The 21,303-nt window shown below is 38.6% G+C and overlaps 1 pseudogene; it reads left to right on the top strand.

The window, feature by feature from the left end:
- The first annotated feature begins 17,613 nt into the window (after window positions 1–17,613).
- On the top strand, window positions 17,614–18,255 carry LOC142460938 (glutathione peroxidase 1-like; annotated as a pseudogene).
- Window positions 18,256–21,303: the final 3,048 nt, after the last annotated feature.

Below are 21,303 nucleotides of genomic sequence, written 5' to 3'. Positions count from 1 at the left end.
TTCTGCAAAGGCGGAGTTTTCTGGTCTCAGCTTCAAAGACCCTGTCATGCGTGTCATTTCCCTTATGCAGAAGGGAAAGAGGGAGAGTTGGGCTATAAAAGTGCCTGTAGTCTATATCAAAAATGGAGTCAGGCTTTTCATTATAACACATAAGTAATGGATATATTAAGAAGCATAAAAGGATTTGATTGCAGGTCAGGTACAATAATTTAGCAGATTTGGGGGCTGTGAGTGTATAATGAAAGGATAAGAAATTATAAATAAGAGTATTAATTGCTGAAAGGAGATAAAAACAGTAGAACAGTATCTAGAGCTAAAGAAGAAATTATACTTTTAAAAAAATTATAGAAGTTGAATTTGAATTCTTTAGTATTATAAAGTGTTTAATAACATAATCATTTAGATTTTTTTTGAGATCTGGATTATTTCTTTTTGGTCCATTGTATAAAATGAAACGTTCCAAAAATGTATCTTAATATCCAACTTACCCATGGGAAGACACTTCAATGATGAGATAAACTTTTTCATAGCTTATATTTTCCATGATTCATTCATTATTTGACTATATTTAATTTGTTTAATATAAAGATCTTAACTACAATTTCTATTCTGGTGAATATCATAGAGTGTTCAATATCCAAGGAAGTACATTTTCAATTTGGACTTTATTTAACGTGAAATAAAAATATCATCTCTTTGAAAGCCTGGGTTAGTTGCTGTGGGGAAATAAATAAAAGGAGAGGAGATAATATGTTTGGGATAGGGAAAAAATAAATAGCAAAGCATCTCACTGGATGAAATTAAAAATGACGTTATCAAGTGAGAAAATGGATTTTAAATCAGGTGTGTAAGAAGCTCATTGACTTATGAAAAAAAGAAGGAAGGAAGAGAATCTCTGCACTGAAGCACAGACATTAAGATGCCAAAATATGCCCAAATACTATGTAGGAAAAAACAGGTAGACAAGCGCGCTTCAAACCCTGCCGGGAAACAAGTCAGGGGAATCCACAGCAACACTTCAGAACTTTGACATCAGCGGCCCAAGTGGGTGCTTTATGACGGCATTTATTCCAGTCACAAAATAATCTCATCTGAAATCTCACCTCTATGTCTCCCAGATGAAACCAATTAAGTTCTAATATAAATATGTAAATGAATTCTTCATGACAAATATTACTTTGGCGATTGGTAAAACTGTTTTCTAAGCTGCATGTTAACATATTTCTAAAAGCATCTATCAATCTCTTCTTAATTGCCTTCAGAATGAAATACATATTCCTGTATTTCAGGATTCGGGATCATTGTGACTTGGTCTCTGAATACTTATCCACCTTCTTTTCTGACACATTCCCTTTAGTCTACTCTAGTTATGTTAGTTTCTTCGTTCTCTTCATGTTCCAAACACAGTTACAAAGCCATCCCTGAATAAACCACTTCTTCTGTCTTCCACTGCCACATAATACATATTGTGCTAGAAAATTCTTAGGAATTGATGATCCGCCCATTATTTTCATATTTTTATGAATTTATGCCTTTTAAAATTCTTTTAAGTATTTTGCCACAAGGAGCCCAGGTGATGCAATTGTTAGGATACAGCCTTGGAAACCCAATGGAGCAGCGTGTTGAGGAAGTTGATGTGAATTGGAATCAACTGAACAGCAAGGTATGTCTTGATATAACATAGCCTTAGAGCAGTAGTTCTCAACCTGTGGGTCGCGACCCCTTTGGGGGGGTCTAACGACCCTTTAATAGGGGTCACTCTGTTCATAACAGTAGCAAAATGACAGTTACGAGGTAGCAACGAAAATAACTTTATGGTTGGGAGGTCACCACAACATGAGGAACTGTATTAAAGGGTTGCGGCATTAGGAAGCTTGAGAACCACTGCCTTAGAGTAAAAAGGAGACCAGTGTGTAATTCCATTTCAATATCACTGTGATTGTTTTGTACTCTGAAGTTACATTTTCCCTTATTTTTAAATTGGCCTTTATATAAAATAAATGTATCTGACTAGTTTAATAAAGTCGGTGACAAGCTGCTTGTTTTATAGTTTATGGTTTAGAGTAAGTTTATAATATATTTGCATAAAATGAACCCGCATAAACACAAACAAAAATATTGTCACAGCGTTGCCTCAGAAAATTAACGGTTGAGGGGGGCTTGGCAATTTGCAAAGTAACATACAATGTGCACATTATTTGTTTAAAGACATTATATACACTTCCAAATTATTATTGTCGTTGTGGTTATCGGTACAAGATTTTTCCTCAGGAAGCAAGCAGAAGCAGTGGGGCGTATTCCTAAATCCACCGAGGCGTGTCACCTGTGGAAGAAGACAGGGACACAAAGAGGAAGAAGAGTCTTGGGCTGCAGCAGCGTTCCAAGAATGTTTTCACCGGGCCAGTGGGGAGTCTAAAGGCCATGTCGCCCATGAATTTATCCCCGCGTCTTTTAAAAATTGGTCACTTGCGTCTCCCCGTCATGCTCCTACCTGAGCGGGGAGCATCTGATAAGAAACTGGGCAAGAAGGCAGTGCGGAATCTAGAGGGAAATCAGCTGGGGCCGTTAATCAATCGTGCTTCCTGTGGCAGCTTTGGTGGGTGCATTTACAGTGTTTGCACTGTCATGCCTTATTATGGGATATTAAGCAATTGATATTGTTACTGTTGTTGTTGGGCGCCACTGAGTTGACTGACAGTAAATCGATATACAGCATGAGAAACCACTGTTGTCCTGCTTCATCATCACAATGGTTATATTTGAGTTCATTTTATTGAGGGTTTTCTTCTTTTCCTAGGATTCTCTAAAAGCCTGATGTACTTGTCTGGGGACTGATCCATCCAAATAAAATGTCTATAGCATGTGAGAAAAAGTCTCACCAGGTTCAAGTTTAAGAAGCGTTCTAACTGTCTCCCTTGCAGACAGATTTGTTAGTTCTTCTGGAAGTCCATGTCAATATTTTCCACCAAGACCACGGTTCAATTGCATCCAATCTTCTCTAGCCTTCCTTAGACATCGTCTAGGTTTCTTAGGCACATGAATAAATTGAACATATCATAGTTCGGGTCAAGTGCACCTTAGTTCACAAAGAGCTATTTCTGCTTTTTCAGACTTCAAAGACCTCTTGTGCAGTACATTTTTCCAATGCACTACATCTCCACATATCCTGGAAACTGCTTCCATAAGCTTTAGTTGTGTATCTGAGAGAATAGATCCTTCGCAACTTCAACGATTTCTCCATTTATCATAATTTTGCCTATCGGGTCCCGTTGTAAGGGTTTGTGTTTTATTTATAATTACATTGTAATTCATACTTGAAGCTGAGACTTTGATCATCAGTAAATGCTTCAATCTTCTTTGCTTTCAGCAAGCAAGGCTGTGTCATCTGACTGTTGAGGATTGTGAAGGAGCCTTCCTCTGATATTTAAAAAAATATATATTTTAAATAATATGATTGTCCAAAGTTGCTGTGTTTCAAAGTAGGGACCCATATGACCTTTGGGTGATTGGTAATCAAAATTTGATTGAAAATTATCTGGGGGGTTACATTTCAGATCATTAACTTTATGTACAACAATTTAACTACTAATAACCCCCACGATCATTTGCTCTTCACTGCCCCTTAATTTCTCTTCTCCATCTTGTCTCATTTCACTTAAGTTAGCACCCACTAACTAACTAGTCCAATGCTTTATCCTCCTTTCCTTAACCCCCACCCTCAGTTCCTGGAAATTACCACAGCCTCTTTCTTTAATATGAAAATCTTTATCTTTTTATTGTTCTTGTTGTTTTAATTTCCTTATAACAGTGGTCTCATATACTATGTCTCTTTTGTGATTGACTAATATCATTTAGCATAATATTCTCCAGCTGTATCCATGCATTGCGATATTTGTGTAGTTAATGGTGCATATGTACCCAAATTTCTTTATTCTCCTACTGATGGGCATTTACGTTGGTTGCATCTGTTTGCAGTTGTGAGCGGTGTTACAATGAGCACAGATGTGAATCTATCTGTTCACATGGTAATTCTTTCTTCTTCAGGGTATGTGCCCTACGGAAGAATTGCTGGATCGTAGGGAATGGCTATTCTCGGTTGTTTGAAATGCATATCACTTTCCAACGTGGATGTACATATTCACAGTCACATCAGCAGTGTTTGGGGGTTTCAATCACTTCACAGTAAATGCAGTGCTGACCACAAAGGATTGTCATCAACCATTTTAGATGCATTACGGGCCTATATGCATGAGAGCAGAACTGTGAGTTTTGCCTTTTTTTGAGGTACCACTGGGTTTCAAATCACCAAGCTTTGTTAAACACTTTTCTGTGTATACAATGGAGTGAAGAGATAGGAAAACAGCTGCCAGCGGATTTTATATTGTTTCTAGTTAATACATTCTCATTTAGGATAAAATAAGCAAAATATATTTTTATTTTAAAATACTTCACTCGCTTCTATCAGGTCACCTCTGACTCATACTGACTCTATAAGACAGAGTGGAACTTCCCCTTTAATTTTTCAAGTCTAAATATTTATAGTGGTAGAAAACCTCATCCTTCTCCTGAGGATCGCCTGGTTGTTTCCAACTGCGAACTTTGCAATTAGTATCCCAACTCATAACCTACTATGCTACCAGCGATCCTTATATAAAATACCTAGTGATTATAGAATGCATGAATTAAACCATACATTAGACTTGTACATGTTTTCCAAAGATTTAAAGCTCGTTTACTTGTAATTTACACAGTCTGAATCCTGATATTAACTTATTAAAATACCAGGGCTTTTTCAAGCGCATTGCTGTAAATGTGCCTCCCAGGCTTGACAAAATGTTGTGATAAGGCAATGTCCTATTGTAAATATGGAGATATGAATATTCAAGGTTAAGATTAACAAAATTATCTTTAGTCATATGTATAAAGTCCAAAATTATATTTAATTTAATTATTTTCATTTAATGTCTATCTCTGTCTACACCACTGCCCTGTCTGTATTCTAAATACAGAGCACATAATTCCAATGAAGTACTTAAAAAGAACGCTGGTGGTGTTATGATTGTACATTGAGCGTGGTCAGCAATTCAAAACCACCAGCAGCTCTGCAGGAGAAAGACTGGGGGTTCCACTCCTTTAAACAGTTGCAGGCTTGGAAACCCACAGGGGGTCTCTGTGAGTCAGCATCCACTCCATGGCAGTGAGTTATGAAACACATATGTGAATACATATGTGTAAGAGCACTTTAATAAATTCCTGCACAGTCTTCAAGTCTCAGTACATAAATATCTGTTTAGCAAAGTTAAAATATGTTTTGCCTAACACATTCTCCCAATTGCTAATTAGGCTATAAATTCCACCATTAAAATTTAAATGTAGTCATTTAATCCGGGTTAAAATTTTGTTCACTGTATGAATAATTTCTTTTAGAAAATGTAGTACGATACTATTTTTTAATAGGTGTTTGTTAAAGAGTCCCAACTCTCCAAGTTTTTCAAAATGTTTCACCACTCTATCATATCTGATATTAAGTGTTAACTCCTCCCTTAGAATTCTTCATCATATCTCCGAGTTCTGTGATTCACTGCAACATCTCACAGGACCCATGAACTGGCAAGAAAGTAGTTCATGGGTTGTGAAGGCTAGCAAGTGTCAAATGCATAGTTCTGATGTCAAGATGCAGGGTCCCCCTGCCCCATCCAGTAGGAGAGACTGGCAACTCAAATTGGGAGGTCAGATGGCAGGTTGCCTATTCACAAGGCTAGGAAAGCTTGCAAATCATGGATGTTCAAGCAATAAGTTGCTTGCTCAAGCAGGAAAAGCCCATGGTGGGGTTCAGCCTGTTTGCACCAGTACTGTAGATTCGATTCCTAATTTTATTGTTGAATTCAGCTAACTGGTTATGAAAATGGCCCTGTAATCAGGGTTTTCTCTAAGGGGAGTGACTGCAGCGACGACCTAATGTGGAAATCACAAATTTACATTCCTTATTCTTTTTAACTAGGACTTTCTCTGTACAATAGCATATTCTAAATGGAATTACATAATGTTCATTCCATCCATACTTATAAAAAATAGAACAATTCTTGTAATATTTATTCATTTCATAAAATTCATTATACTTTTAGGGAAATACATGTTTATTCCCTTGAGTTTGCTACTTATGTAAAGAAACATATTACACGAAGCTTTGTTTGTATAATATCTTTATGCCAACCAACTAGAGGGTGACTTGCTGCCATTTGTTTCCTCTTTGTGTTACTCCAAATTCCCATGAGATATTATGAGTAAATTTGAAATTCCTGAAAATATACAAAGAGTTAAAGATATTGTCAGAAAATTGTTGCAGCTCAGCAGAAGCAAAAAGAGGTTTTTCAAAGATGAACATAATATGTATAGAGAAGAGAAGTTGAGTTGCCTAATTTTTTGCAATATTTCAAACATAAAGATGATTGTCTAACTGGCTTACCTCTAAAGTAACCAGATCTTACTCCTATAGTGAAAAAATCATTAAGTACAAATCACCAAGCCCATGATTCCTGGATCAGAGAGATGAGTATTTCAAGTGAAGACTCCAATCATGATACAATATGGAAATATCTTAACAGCAGTTTATAATTGTCAGATACTATTCATTTTTATTAATCCTACAACTTTCTTATAACAATCTAGTTTAGTAACTGTATGAAATAATAAACCACCTTTCCAAATTATATATATATATATATACAATCATTATGACAACAAACTAGTTAAATGATTTAAATCCCACCACTGGCTAAACCCAACCATAGATGGCGACACTTGTCTGTCAGTTTGTTGTACTGTGGTGGCTTGTGTGTTGCTGTGAACTGGAAGCTATGTCCCTGGTATTTCAAATGCAAGCAGTTATGCACAGAGCTTCCAGAACCACAACACACAATGAAGACCTCAGCTCATCTCCTCAGAGGGATGAGCCAATGGAAACCTAATGCATAACTTCTAAATATTGTCAGATAACAAAGGCCTAATGAATAGAAGCAGAACCGTGTCAGACATAGGGACACAGAATAGGCACCTTGAACGCATAAAGATAGATAGACTGGGCATTAGTGAGCTGAAATGGTCTGGTACTGGCCATTTTAAATCAGAAAATCCTATGGTTTACTATGCTGGGAATGACATACTAAAGAGGAACGGTGCGGCATCTATCATGAAGTCCGACACTATCTGTGATAGGATTATATCTGTCTACCTTCAAGGAAATGCAATGATTATACAACTTTATGCACCAACCATAAAATCGATACAATGATTATTCAACTTTATGCACCAACCATAAAAACTAGTAAGGAAGAAATCGAAGACTTCTACCAAGGACTTAAATCAGAAACTGATCAAACATGCAATCAGGATGCATTGACAATTATTAATTATTTGAATGCAAAAATTGGAAACAGAGTAGTTAGAAAACATGGACATGGTGTTAAAAACAAAACTGAAGATTACTTGGTAAAATTTTGAAAAACCAATGACTTGTTCGTGGAATATAATTTCTTTCAACAACACAAAAGGTGACTGTATTCCTAGACTTCCACAGAGGGAATTCACAGAAATTAAAGTGACTTCATTTTTGAGAAGACATTATATCAGCAGCTGACTGGAACAGACCATCAATTGCTCATACATAAGTTCAGGACAAAATTGAAGAAAATTAAAACAATTTCCATGAGAGCCAAAATATGACCTTGAGTCTATCCCAGCTGAATTTTGAGAACATGTCAAGAACAGATTTGGTGCATTGAACACTAATGACAGAAGACCTGATGGACTCTGGGAGGACATAGAGAATGTCATTCAAGAAGAAAGCAAAAGGAATATTAAAAAGACAGGGAAAAATAGATCAAAGTGGATGTCATAAGAGACTCTGAAACTTTCTCTTAATAATAGAGTGGCCAAATCAAATTGAATAAATAATGCAATCAAAAAGCTGAACAGAAAATTTCAAAGTGGAGCTTGAAAAGACGAAGCCAAAGACAATGAAATGTGTAAAGACCTAGAATTAGAAAACCAAAAAGGAAGTACACACTCAGCACATTTTAAACTGAAAGAACTCAAGAAAAAAATGTAATCCTTGAGTCGAAATCTTGACAGAGTTTATGGGTAAAACATTCAGTTATGCAGGAAGCGTTGAAACAAGATGGAAAGAACACACAGTGTCACTATACCAAAATGAACTACAGCGGTTGACATTCCACAGTTTCAAGGGGTAGCACATGAGAAACAACCAATGGTGTGGGAGGAAGAGGTCCACGCTGCACTGAAGGCATTAACCAAAGCAAAGCTCCAGGAATTGATGGGAATGAAATATTTCAACAAATGAAATATTTCTACCAACGGATGAAGCACTGGAAATACTGGAAATTTTCACTTGCCAGTAATTAGGAAGACAGTTATTTAATTAATTAACTGCAAGAGATCCACATTTGTACCCATTCCAAAAAAAGGTGATCCAACAGAACGGTCAAATTACAGAATGCTAACATTGATATTACATATAAGTAAAATTTGTATGTGATATCACTGAACCTCCAACGTTTACTGCAGTCCATTGACAGGCGAGCTTTACAGGCCAGCGTTGGTGCCATCAGAGGCTCTTTGCTACTGCAAGGAGAGATCTGAAAACATCTCCTTGTGTTTGTTTGACTATGCCATGGTATTTCACTGTGTGGACCATAACAAAGTGTGGACAGCCTTGAGAAGAATGGGAATTCCAGAATACTTCATTGTGCTCGTGCATGACTTGCACATAGACCCAAGGCAGTTGTGGAACGAAACAAGGAAATGATGCAGGATATAAAATAAGGAAAGTTGCACGGCAATGTTGTGTACGTTCCTCATACTTATTCAGTCTGCATGCTGAACACATCCTGAGAGAAGAGGAATTATGTGAAGAAGAAAAACCAGACATCAGGGGTGGAGGAAGGATTGCTGACAATCTGCAGTATGCAGATGACACACCTTCCTTGCTGAAACTGAGGACTTGAAGAATTTACTGAGGAAGATGAAGGATCGCAGCCTTCACTATGGATTACAAGTCAATGTAAAGAAGGTCCAAATCCTCACAACTTTACCAATAGGTAACATCTTTATAAATATAAAAAAATTAACGATGCCAAGGATTTCTCTTGCTTGTATCCACAATCAATGCTCATAGAAGCAGCAGTCAAGAGATCAAAAGAAGTGTTGTATTAGGTAAATCGCAGTACAATAGCTTTCAAGCATTTGGAAAAGCAAAGATGTTACTTTGAGGACTAACGTGCACCTGACACAATTCATGGTATCTTCAGTGGTCTCATATGCACGTGAACGTTGGATGCTGCAAAAGGACGATGGAAGAGCGATTGCGGCATCTGCATGATGGTGCTTGAGAAGAATACTGAGAGTGCCACAGAGTGCTACACGGACAAATCCATCTTTCTTGGAATAAATATGGCCAGTGTTTCCAGGACATGGAGACTTTGTCTTACATCCTTTGCACATATTTTCAGGAGAGTCCAGTCCCTAAAGGAGGGCATTATGTTTGCTAAAGTAGAGAGGCAGCTACAAAGAGGAAGATGCTCAATGAGCGGGCTCAGTGGCCACAACAATGTGCTCAGGTATAGGAGCCATGCCAACAAGGTCCCTGGGCTCTGCTGTGCCTTGAGTCCTTGTAGGTCAGAACTGATGATATGACACCTGACAACAAGAGTCACTCTGTTCTTACAACTGCTTGCCAAAATACCATCATTCGGTTGACCACAAAATGCTACATCACTTCATGGCAGAATCCTGGCCCTCTCAAGATGACATAAGTCCTACCACAGGGGGCAAGTCTGTAGGCCTCAGAAGCTTTCCTTGACACTGGATGCAGATCTCATGCTCAGGGACATCCAGAGTGTTGACGTGTGCCACAGTTTCAAGTAAGATGGGACTCGCCATACGCCTGCCACATTAATGTACAAAACAAATCATTCCCAAATGGGATTCTGACCATACCCATAGAAGTGGAATGCTTAATATATCCCCAAATTGAGGACTATTGCTAGAAGAACTATAACAAGTAGCTCACTGAACCATATCCATATAGAATCTGTAAGTATCTTTCAATCCCTCTAGAACACAAAGTTTTAAATGTTTTCAAATGGAGATGATTTACATTCATACCAGTTTCCAAATAGTGAATTTTTAAAAGAAGATAATTTAGTCCTATTATTGAAGCATATTCTATTTTTATTTTTGGCCAGCATTTGTATAGAGCTTACAAGTGGAACACTAAAGAAAATTAAGATGTTACTTAACAAATTTGCGTAAGTTGTGAGAACATATTAAACAGTTTTCATATTAGTGCATCCACTAGCCAATCAAACTACCAATACAAGTTACTGTAGCAATGGAAGTGGATTTTAGCTCCTGAATGTCTGTGTGTTAGTTAGTTAGTTTTTGTTGTTAAATCCTCCTTTTATGCCTATATTAGAAATATATTATTTTTATTTAATGTGATGAGTCAAAATGAGAGGTATAGCTAGAGGACTGACTAGACTGGTTCTCTACAGTTCGCTGAGTGTGCAGTTGGACAGATCACTGCATAATCCATTCAATCCCACAAGCCAGCTGCACATACTTCAAAACTCCAGCGCTCTCAGAGCAGTGGCAGTAAGCACATCAGACAATCTGAGGTAGCTATTTAAACATTCTAAGGAACCAACAGGGTTATGATTTCTTAATCTGCTGACAGAAAGACACAAAGAATTAAAGCAAGACTCAAGAGGCCAGTTGGAGACAGAGTGTTTCTAAATTATGTTTATAAAACTTTAAAGACTTTAAAGTGTATAAGAACACACACAGGAAAGAAAGGCATACAATGCCAGAGAGCTGAAGCTGCAATCTGGATTCTTCCCGGTCTCACCTGAGCTTTTTTATGAAGTTTGAGAAATGCCTTTTGACTAATCAACTAATTTTGAAGTTTATAGGGAAGCTCCAGCATTGTATATTTGAAATACAAGCAATCATTTGCATAACATCTCTGCCAGCATTGAAGGCTTTAACTCTGGACAAGTGGTATAAATCCACTGAATGACAGTTTCCTCCTTTGTTGAATGGAGGTTTTAATACCTATTCAAAGAGTTCTTGAATAAAATATTGTCTAGGAATATCTAGCACAAAATATGGATTCTAAAGTTGAAGTAGAATCTGAACCTGCCTACTTAATTATCTAGAATATGTGTTCTAGAAAATGTGTAGAAATTTAATATTTCATACAGTAAATCATACTACTTAAGTCATGTCTCCTCTCAAATTTCCTAAACACTTGTATGCCAGGTATTTACCATTCAATTGACAGATTAAAAGGCATTTAGGATACTTTATTTTGCAGACTGGAATCCAAACTAGAGGTTCTTTGATTGTTTGCTTGTTTTCTGTTTTTATTATATGATTTTCTGTATATGACGCCCAAGATAAGTATATCTATATACACAGTGATTGGATTGATTATTGCTTAGGGGCATAGCAGGGGAAGATGGAGAAAATAGAGATCTGACAACAATATGTAAGTACAAGAAGAAAATGTTCTAAAATTGATTGTGGTAATGATTGCACACATCTTAGGGTAATAGAATGACTAAATTGTATTATATGTGAAGTATATTCCAATTAAAATAATATTAATAAAATTTTCTTTTAATGTAAATAAGAGACTGTGGTCATGATTTCTCCAGACAGACAAAAAGTCTAGGGAAGATATTGGTAGAGCAAAGGTGAGGTGGAGAGTAAGAGAGAGCGCACAGTCTCACAGCAGTAGGGAAGAGATGTCAGGACTCTACTTCCAGAGGAATATAGATGAGAGTAATTTGTATTCAAAGCACCTAGCCCTGTGCCAAGAAGATACGTGTTCAGACATGTCTGTTGCATGAAAGACTGATTGATTTTCAGTGAGGTCATGCCATGTAAAACTCTCTGTCATAAACATTTAGCTCCAGCTATTTCATCTTTTAGACTAAGCCGTAAGGTCAGACGAGTATATCTTTACATTTTCCATGGTCTTTTAACCTGCCAGGAAGGACACATGCGGCCTGATAGTGATGGATTTGGAAATGTAGCATTTCTCTTTCTTTGTGCCCTCAAATTGAAAGAGGTTTGATTCACTAAATCCATATTAATATGATTAATAGCAGGTATAATAAAATCACAACTTTCTCTCATTTCAGCTCAAATATTTATAGAGAATCATTACATCAACTGTTTATCATTACATGTCCATATACATACACAGATACATTCAAACATATATGTAATGCACAGAGAAATAATCTTTTCATTTATAAAAATGGCCTTTCCCCATGTTTTCTCATGAAGAGTGGAGTAGAGGGAGAGAATTTGAAAACCTCTGGAGAAGATAGAAAATAGGTTTTCTCCTTCATGTATCTCATTTTATTAAAGCATCATTTCATGTGCTAAAAAGAGATCAGAGAGCAGAGAAGAGGAAATAGTACCAGAAAATGCTTATATAAAATGTATACCATTAGTGTACAAAGTAAATCTCCCTTATATACAGGATCTCTTATATGGCATTTCTCTGCTCTTGTGTCTGTAATCTTTACAGCACTCAGAGATATGCTGTCAGCCCATTTAAAAATGAGAATGCTATACCACAGAGTTATAGCATGCATCAACAGCCCAAAGCCAATATAAAGTTGGAGACTGGATCTTTTCTTCTCAGGGTGCATTTTTATTTCAGTATCTTACCATGTCTATATTTTGCACTCATCATATATATTTGTGGATTTTTTTATTCCAAGTGAGCAGTGCTTTCATTGGTATTGAATCGAAAGCTTTTGCGATTTCACTCACAAAACTATGAAATACCTGAAATAACTTAATGTTCCTGATACCTATCAGAAACCTGGTCATGGAATGGTTATGTCTTAGGCTGCTAAGAGTAAGTTCAGCAGTTCGAAACTACCAGCTGCTCCTCAAGAGAAAGATGATGCTTTCTATGCCTGTAAAGATGTACAGTTTCTGGAACCTGGAGGGGGTAGTTGTACCCTATCCTATTCTGTAGGTTCGCTATGTGCATAATTGACTTGATGACAGTGGTTTTTGTTCTTGTTTATAACTACAGAGATAAATGGACAAGTGACATAACTGTGTCATTTCTCTTTTTCATTCTTTCGCAGTTAGTTATAGATGAGATAGGGAATATCAACCCTAATTTAGATTTGGGGCTAGGATTCTTAGTGGTTGGGAAAATAAGATCTAGTGTTTTCACATTATGAAATCTAGCAAAATGTTATTGTCTTCATAATGAGATCATCTGTGAGTAGCCAGCCAACCGAAAAGAAGTTTCCTCAGGGTTGAGGACTTCTTCCAATATAAATGGAAGTTTTGGAAAACTTCTTGCTTTTTGCTTAGTCTCGATCTGGCATTCGGCTCATTGATTTCTGATTCTTTGGAACTGAGCCTACAACTTTCCACTTTATCTGCTAATTTTGGGAGTCATCAATATGCTGTTGACATTGGATTCATTCACCACTGTAGCAACAAGCTTGTTGTCTTTTTGGTGATCTCAGGTTCACCACCCCAGAGTCAAGAAAAGTCTTGAACCTAACTTCCAAGTCCCAGTAACTTGGAATCTGCAGGCTTCAACAATTTAAGTCATTTTATTTTCTTTATAAACTTCACTGGTTTTGTTTCTCTAGAAAACCCAGCCTAAGACAGTGGTCCATTTATTTTTCTTACTTGATATTGAAAAGACCATTCAACCCAGCAGAGAAAAAATAAATAAAGATATTGCCCTTAGGATCTTCAATGTCTTTTTCCAGTCTATTTTCTTTGTGAATTGCAAGAAATAATCCTAGATACACATAACAAGACAGAGAGAATAACAACTAGACTTGGTCTCACAGCTTGCTCTAGCAATTACTACCACAAGACCTTAAGTAACCGTTAACTTATTTCCCATGCACCAAAGTGATTCCTTTTACATTTAATATATATCATTTAATGCTATTCATCAAAATATATTATCTCACTGACTACTAATCTGTTTTATTACTACTTCCCTCACTCCTTTCAGGCCTTCATCAACGTTTCCTGATATAATATCTAAAATTGCAAATACTGTTTATTTCTTCCCATCCTTGTCTGTCTTCTTTTCTCTGTAGTATTTATCACCTTCAAAAATGACTTTAATATGCTGTTAATTTTTATTTTTGCTTATTTCATATATTTCAAAATAAATTCTTTATTTTAATCAGAACACTGATTGAGCAGTGATTAATCATTGGGCTATGAACAGAAAGATCTGTGGTTCAAAGCCACCAGGAGTTAAGGAAGACAGCTTCCTTAAATTTTTACAACCTATTAGCTAAAACAATACCCTTGAGTTTTCCCCAGTCATAGGAATACTACAGGGCAGATTAGAAGAGTTTTAAAGGCTACAAATCTTTACAGAAGCAGAACACCACATCTTCCTTTTGTAAGGCTACTGAAGAGCATTCAGCTCAGAATATAACTACAGTTCTACCAAAGAACTTTTGGATCCCTGCTGAAGGAACTCTCCTCTGGCTTACACTCATAGGCTTGCTATGAGTTGGAATTCACTCAAGAGCAATTGGCTTGGTTTGTAAGTATTTTTTAATGTAAGTTTAAGTCCCTGTTACACATGGAACACCATATATATGTATTAAAATAACAGCAAATAAATCAGTTAGTTATCTATAATCTTTAAAGCGTAGTTAAATAAAACTGTCATTTATTATTAAGTCTGATATTGCTACTTACTTTCAGATGTATGAGAACTAGTGATGGAGATGCCATCCTGGATTTGTAACTTGCCTCATACAATATTTTAAAATACCCAAACTCACTGCCATCTCATCCCGACCCTCTAAGACAGGACAGAATTGCCCCCCTGGGAGTTTCTGAGACTTCAACTCTTTACTGGAGTAGAAAGTCTTATCTTTCTCCCTTCTAGGTAGCAGCTGACCATGTAATCACTACATCACCAGGGCCCCTGTTTTACTAATAAGACATTATAGATGCCTTCTTATTAAAAAGTGCTCAAAAATGTGTGTTGTTGATAACAATAATCACAGTTACATCTATGTTGATGCAGATGTCTCCAGGGTATACAATAAAAGATTCCACTTGTTCCTGGTGCTGGTTCATCATTACCATATATTTAAAATTTTGACCTATCTTTATATATATATATATATATATTCTCACATGTAGTTTTAAAAATAATAGAGACTACTACATTCCTGGGGTGAGGTCCAGGTAGTATGACAGCAGATACATATGGTAGCTAACTAAAAAGGGAAGGGAAAAAAGAAAAAAAAGAAGGCTATCAGGGAACAGAGAACTACCCCCCCTCCCCAAGGGGAGGTTACTGTTTATAGCTCCACAGGGAAAGAGGGACCAGATTTCAACCCGGTGTTCTAAGATTTGACTTCAACATACCAGAATGAAGCAGGGAACCAGTAGAGAGGTCTGAGGGGCCTTCCCCAATCCCAACTATATGGACAGCAGTCCCTTCCCTCAGAAGAATTTACTTCAGATGACAGCACTGAAGCTACAGCTAGGAAAGAGACATGTCTGATCAGAGTGCACGGGAGCAAATGAAGGTAGAAGGAAAGAGAGTGGAGCATATCCTGGCCCACGAAGCCCTGAGGACGATATTACTACTCAGAGCAGCCAATGCACAGAGAGGATCACATGGCCGGCCCCACTATGAGACATGACATCCCTCACTGACCAACAGCCTAAGGCGCACAACCCTGGAGACGCAGTGCGGGAATTGCACCCAATCTGATCCCACCACACCTAGACAAAACACTAAGAGTGTAAGACAGAACAGCAAGGGGAGCAGAGCAAAGAAGTCCTGAGGGAATACCAAAAATAGACTTTGGGGTCAGGGCATGGCACCCCATCAGACCCCACTGGAAAAAACTCCTAAAGGTCAACAAACAGACCTTGAACTATTTACAGGCTTTTCTTTTGGTTGTTGTTTTGTTTTCTTTTGTTGCTTTGTCTTGATCTGTCTTGTTTTTGTGCATATTAGTATCTCTGCAGGTCTATCGAGGTAAGATAGGCTGGATAAACAATCTGGAGGAGAAAACAACTGGACAGATAGTTCGGGGTGGGGGGCATGGGAGAGGGGAAGGCAGGGAAAAAGAAGTGGTGTTAACAAACCTAGGAAAAAGGGAACAACAAGTGATCCAAAATCGGCTAGGAGGGTGTAAGAGGCCTAGTAGGACTTGATCAGGGGCACTGTAAACGGGACAAGAGGAAAGTAAAAGGAAATAGAGCAAACGACTAGGAGGAAAGGGCCATTTATAGAAGTCCAAATACAGGCATGTACATATGTAAATATATTTATATATGATGATAGGAAAGAGATCTATGTGCATATATTTATAGGTTTCATATTAAGGTATCAGATGGACAGTGGGCCTCCACTCAAGTACTCCCTCAGTGTCAGAACACTTTGTTCTATTAAACTGGCATTCCATGATGCTCACCTTTTTGACACAATCGCTAAAGACAAAGTGGTACATAAGGAAATGTGGTGAAGAAAGCTGATGGTGCCCGGCTATAAAAATATATAGTGCCTGGGATCTTAACCTCCCTGGTGGTAATCCTGAGTGTGGCTTGGGGTAAATCTTAACTGTCAGAAGAAGGTTATCATACCTGGAATGTCTACTAGAGAAATTAAAATGAGTAATTTCTTAAGAATTACAGGCCTACACTATAAAACAACAAATTTTATGGAAAACAATGTACCACTTTGGGTACAAAATTACTGACATAATTAGACTGCCAGGGAGATTAAAGGCCTGAAGATAAACTAGTGGCCTTCTCTCTGAGAAGCCACAATGCCCACATGGAAGAAGCACACCAGCCTGTGTGATAATGAGGTGTTGATGGGATCAGGTATCATGTATAAAGAACAAAAAATCATATCATTGTGAATGAGGGGGAGTGTAGAGTGGTGACTCAAAGCCCATCTATAGGTAAGTGGACCTCCCTTCACAGAAGGGCCACAAGAGGTGAAAACATACAACTTTCCTCTAGTTCTTTAATGCTTTCCACCCCATCCCCACTATCATGATCCCAATCCTATCTTACAGATCCGGCTAGAACAGAGGATGTACGCTGGTACAGATGGGAACTGGAAACGGACTACAGGACAAATGAACCTCCCAGGACCAATAGTGAAAGTGGGGATACTGGAAGGGTGGAGGGAAGGGAAGGTAGAATGGGGGACCCAATCACAAGGATCTACCTATGACCCCCTCCCTTGGGGATGGACAACAGAAAAGTGGGTGAAGGAAGAAGTCTGACAGTGTAAGACATGACAAAATAATAATGTTATAAATTATCAAAGTTTCATGAGGGAAGGGGGGCTGGGAGGAAGGGGGAAAAGTGAGGAGCTGATACCAAGGACTTAAGTAGAAAACAAATGTTGTGAGAATGATGAAGGCAACAAATGTACAAATGTGTTTGACACAATGGGTGTGTGATAAGAGTATGGATTGTGGGTTCTTCTTGCCAACCTCTTTCCGTCTCTCTCGCGCCTCCGGTCCCAGTGTCATGTGTGTCGCTCCACTCGCGGCCGCCGCCGCGCGCTCCATGAACACCTTCTCCGCGCACCCGCAGGCCGGCGGGCAGCCGTGAGCCTGGCCTCGCTGCAGGGCCAGGTGCTGCTCATCGAGAACGCGGCGTCGCTCTGAGGCCCCACGGTCCGGGACTACAACCAGATGAACGACCTGCAGCGGCGCCTCGGCCCCCCAGGCCCGGTCGTGCTAGGTTTCCCGTGCAACCAGTTTGGGCATCAGGAGAACGCCAAGAATGAAGAGATTCTGAATTCCTTCAAGCACTGTCCGACCTGGAAGCGGGTTCGAGCCCAACTTCTGCCTCTTTGAGAAGTGCGAGGTGAACGGCGCCAATGCACACCCGCTCTGCCTTCCTCCCGGAGGTCCTGCCGGCGCCCAGCGACGATGCCACCTCTCTCATGACGGACCCCAAGCTTATCACCTGGTCGAGAAGTTCCTGGTGGGCCGCGATGGTGTGCCTGTGCGCAGGTACAGCCGCCGCTTCCCCACCATGGACCTTGAGCCCGACCTCCAGGCCCTGCTCTCCAAGGGGCCCCGCAGTGCCTATGGCGCACCGCCCTCCCGAAGGCTGCCTGGCAGGCACTACGTTGCCTGCCTTGTGTGGGGTCTTCATCAATGAGGGTGTTTCTTCTAAACCCGAATGGAGGAACACCTGATGTCCAGGAAAGCCCCCGCTGGTGGGCACTAGCCCTGCCCGTCCCAGCCTCCCCTCCCAGATCAAATAAAATTGTTCCGTGTGTAAGGAAAAAAAAAAAGAGTATGGATTGTGATAAGCATTGTACAAGTAAAAACTGAGCATAGTTCTCTGAGGATTCATGCAGGTTATTTTTCATATTGAAGCATTTCCCTGAGCCTAATACTCATTTTTCTAATTAAACACTTCTTTTTGTACTTTGGCTTTTGGTTTTATTTTATAATTTAATAGATCTTAATATATTCTCAATACCAATATTTCTAAAATTGGCAAATGCTTTTTTCCATTCTGTGGCTTATCTATATTTTAACATGATTGTTATGAGGATAATTTTGATGAGCTACAATTAATTAAAATTATTCCTGTATAAGTCACGCTTTTTAAATGAACTATAAGTACTCATTTACAAAACTAGATTTTTTTGAAAACGTAGGATATTCATGGGTTAGATTTAAATCTATGATGTATTTTATAAAGTGTGAGATTTCTGTCATATTTGTTCAATTGGCAGTTTCAGTTATGGATATCCAGTTGCCCTAATGTAATTTAGTATAAAAGCCATCCTTTTTCCACAGAAGAGCTTTCACACCTATCTCTCTGTTCTTCCTGTGACACTGATCTATATGTTTCCCTCTGTGAATATTACACAGTGTTGAGTAATATAGTTACATAGTACATTAGGTTATAATACATTAGGACATTAAGTAAATGGATTCATCTCATTTCATTCTTCATTTCAAAATTGTAAAATCTATTCTAATTGTTTGCTTTTCTACATACACTTTTAATTATGTTGTTTATACATATAAAATGTCTTGCTTAAGTTTTGAAAGTAATTATAGGAAATCTCTATCAAATTTGGGAGAATTGACATATTTAACACTTTTAATCTTCTGATCCAGGAACATAATATGTATCTCCATTTACTTTGAAATTCTTTCATTTCTTGAATGAGCATATCTTCATTGACACAGTACACCTGAGAGAAAATGGTATGGGGGTCATGCCTGATCTCCTTCACCTTCACAAAGGAGAAGATAAGTCCAATCTCACATTAGTCCAAGGACAATTTCACCTTTCATTCTTTCTTCTTCTTTTTAATCATTTTATTAGGGGCTTATACAACTCTTATCACAATCCATACATGCATCAATTGTGTTAACCACATTGGTACATTCATTGCCCTCATCCTCAAAACATTTGCTCTCCACCTAAGCCCCTGGCATCAGGTCCTCATTTTCCCCCTCCCTCCCTATTGTACCCTCCCTCATGAACCCTTGATAATTTATAAATTATTATTTTGTCATATTTTGCCCTGTCCAATGTCTCCCTTCACCCACTTTTTGGTTTTCTGTCCCCTAGGGAGTTTACAGGTAGACCCACCCTCCCTCTACCCTCCCAGTATTACCACTCACACCACTGGTTCTGAAGGGATCATCCTCCCTGGATTTCCTGCGTTTCCAGTTCCTATCTGTACTAGTGTACATCCTTTGGTCTAGCCAGATTTGTAAGGTAGAATAGGGATCATGATAGTGGGGGAGGAGGAAGCATTTAGGAACTAGAGGAAAGGTGTATGTTTCCTTGTTGCTACATCTTACCCTGACTGGCTCGTCTCCTCCTCAAGACCCTTCTGTAAGGGGATATCCAGTGACCTACAAATGGGCTTTGGGTCTCCACTCCACACTCCCTCCTCATTCACTATGATAAGACTTTTTGTTCTGACAATGCCTGATACCTGATCCCTTTGACACCTCGTGATCGCACAGGCTGGTGTGTTTCTTCCATGTGGGCTTTGTTGCTTCTGAACTAGATGGCTGCTTGTTTACCTTCAAGCCTTTAAGACCCCAGATGCTATATCTTTTGATAGCAGGGCACTGTGATCTTTCTTCACCACATTTGCTTATTCACCTGCTTTGTCTTCAGTGGCTGTGTTGGGAAAGTGAGCACCTGAATGCCAATTTAATAGAAGAAGGCTGGATGAACAATCTGGAGGAGAAAACAACAGGACCAACAGTTCCAAGGGGACTTAGGAGAAGGGAAGGTGGGGGGAAAGTTAGCGGTGTTAACAAACCCAGAGATAAGGGAACAAGTGATCCAAATCGGTGGTGAGGAGGGTGTAGGAGGCCTGGTAAGGCATGATCACGGGTAATGTAACCAAGAGGAAGGACTGAAACCCAAATGAAGACTGAGCATGATAGTGGGACAAGAGGAAAGTCAAAGCAAATAGAGAAAAGAACTGTGAGGCAAAGGGCATTTATAGAGGTCTAAATAAATGCATATTCATATGCAGATATATTTATATATGAGGATGGGGAAATAGAACTATGTACATATGTTTATAGGTTTAGTATTAAGGTAGCAGAAGGACATTGGTCCTCCACTTAAATACTCCCACCTTTCATTCTTTACCCTATTCTGATACCAACTATCAACCACCCCTCCCAGGGTACTGTACATTCCTTACACTCTATTTTTCATCTGCATTTCATAATTCATTGCAATGGCCACACATAAACCATCTAAAATACTATGATTATTTTTGTTTATTAAGGGAGTTAACCCATCATCACAAATTATGATCAATAAAACTTTAAAGATCTAGTCTTTTGCCTTCTCAAGCCTCTTCAGAGACACATATTTCCTTGTTCCTTCACCTATCACCCAAGTGGTCCTTTGTTTCTGTTCTTGTTCCCTGGCTAGGAAACCCACCAAGGTGTCTCACATTCTTGAGGTGGCCCTCTTATGTCCATACTTCCAAAATTAAGTCTCTGCTGCTTCTACTGTCTGTCTAAAATTAAAAAGGGAGTTTACATGTGCCCAATGCTGTCTCTTCTTTTTGATGGCTCAAGCGTATTTTCTTTTCCTGCTCTGAGATGGCACTCTTTTATTCGGAGGAACAGCAAAAACCTGACAAATCACCAAATGTAATTTCACAGCAGCTTATTTGCATAGTCCTCCCCTATCACTGGTATG

Source organism: Tenrec ecaudatus, chromosome 11 (genome assembly GCF_050624435.1).
Source record: "Tenrec ecaudatus isolate mTenEca1 chromosome 11, mTenEca1.hap1, whole genome shotgun sequence".
NCBI classification, from domain to species: domain Eukaryota; kingdom Metazoa; phylum Chordata; class Mammalia; order Afrosoricida; family Tenrecidae; genus Tenrec; species Tenrec ecaudatus.
The sequence above is the reverse complement of the archived record's forward strand: the minus strand, read 5'-3'. Positions and strand labels throughout refer to the sequence as shown.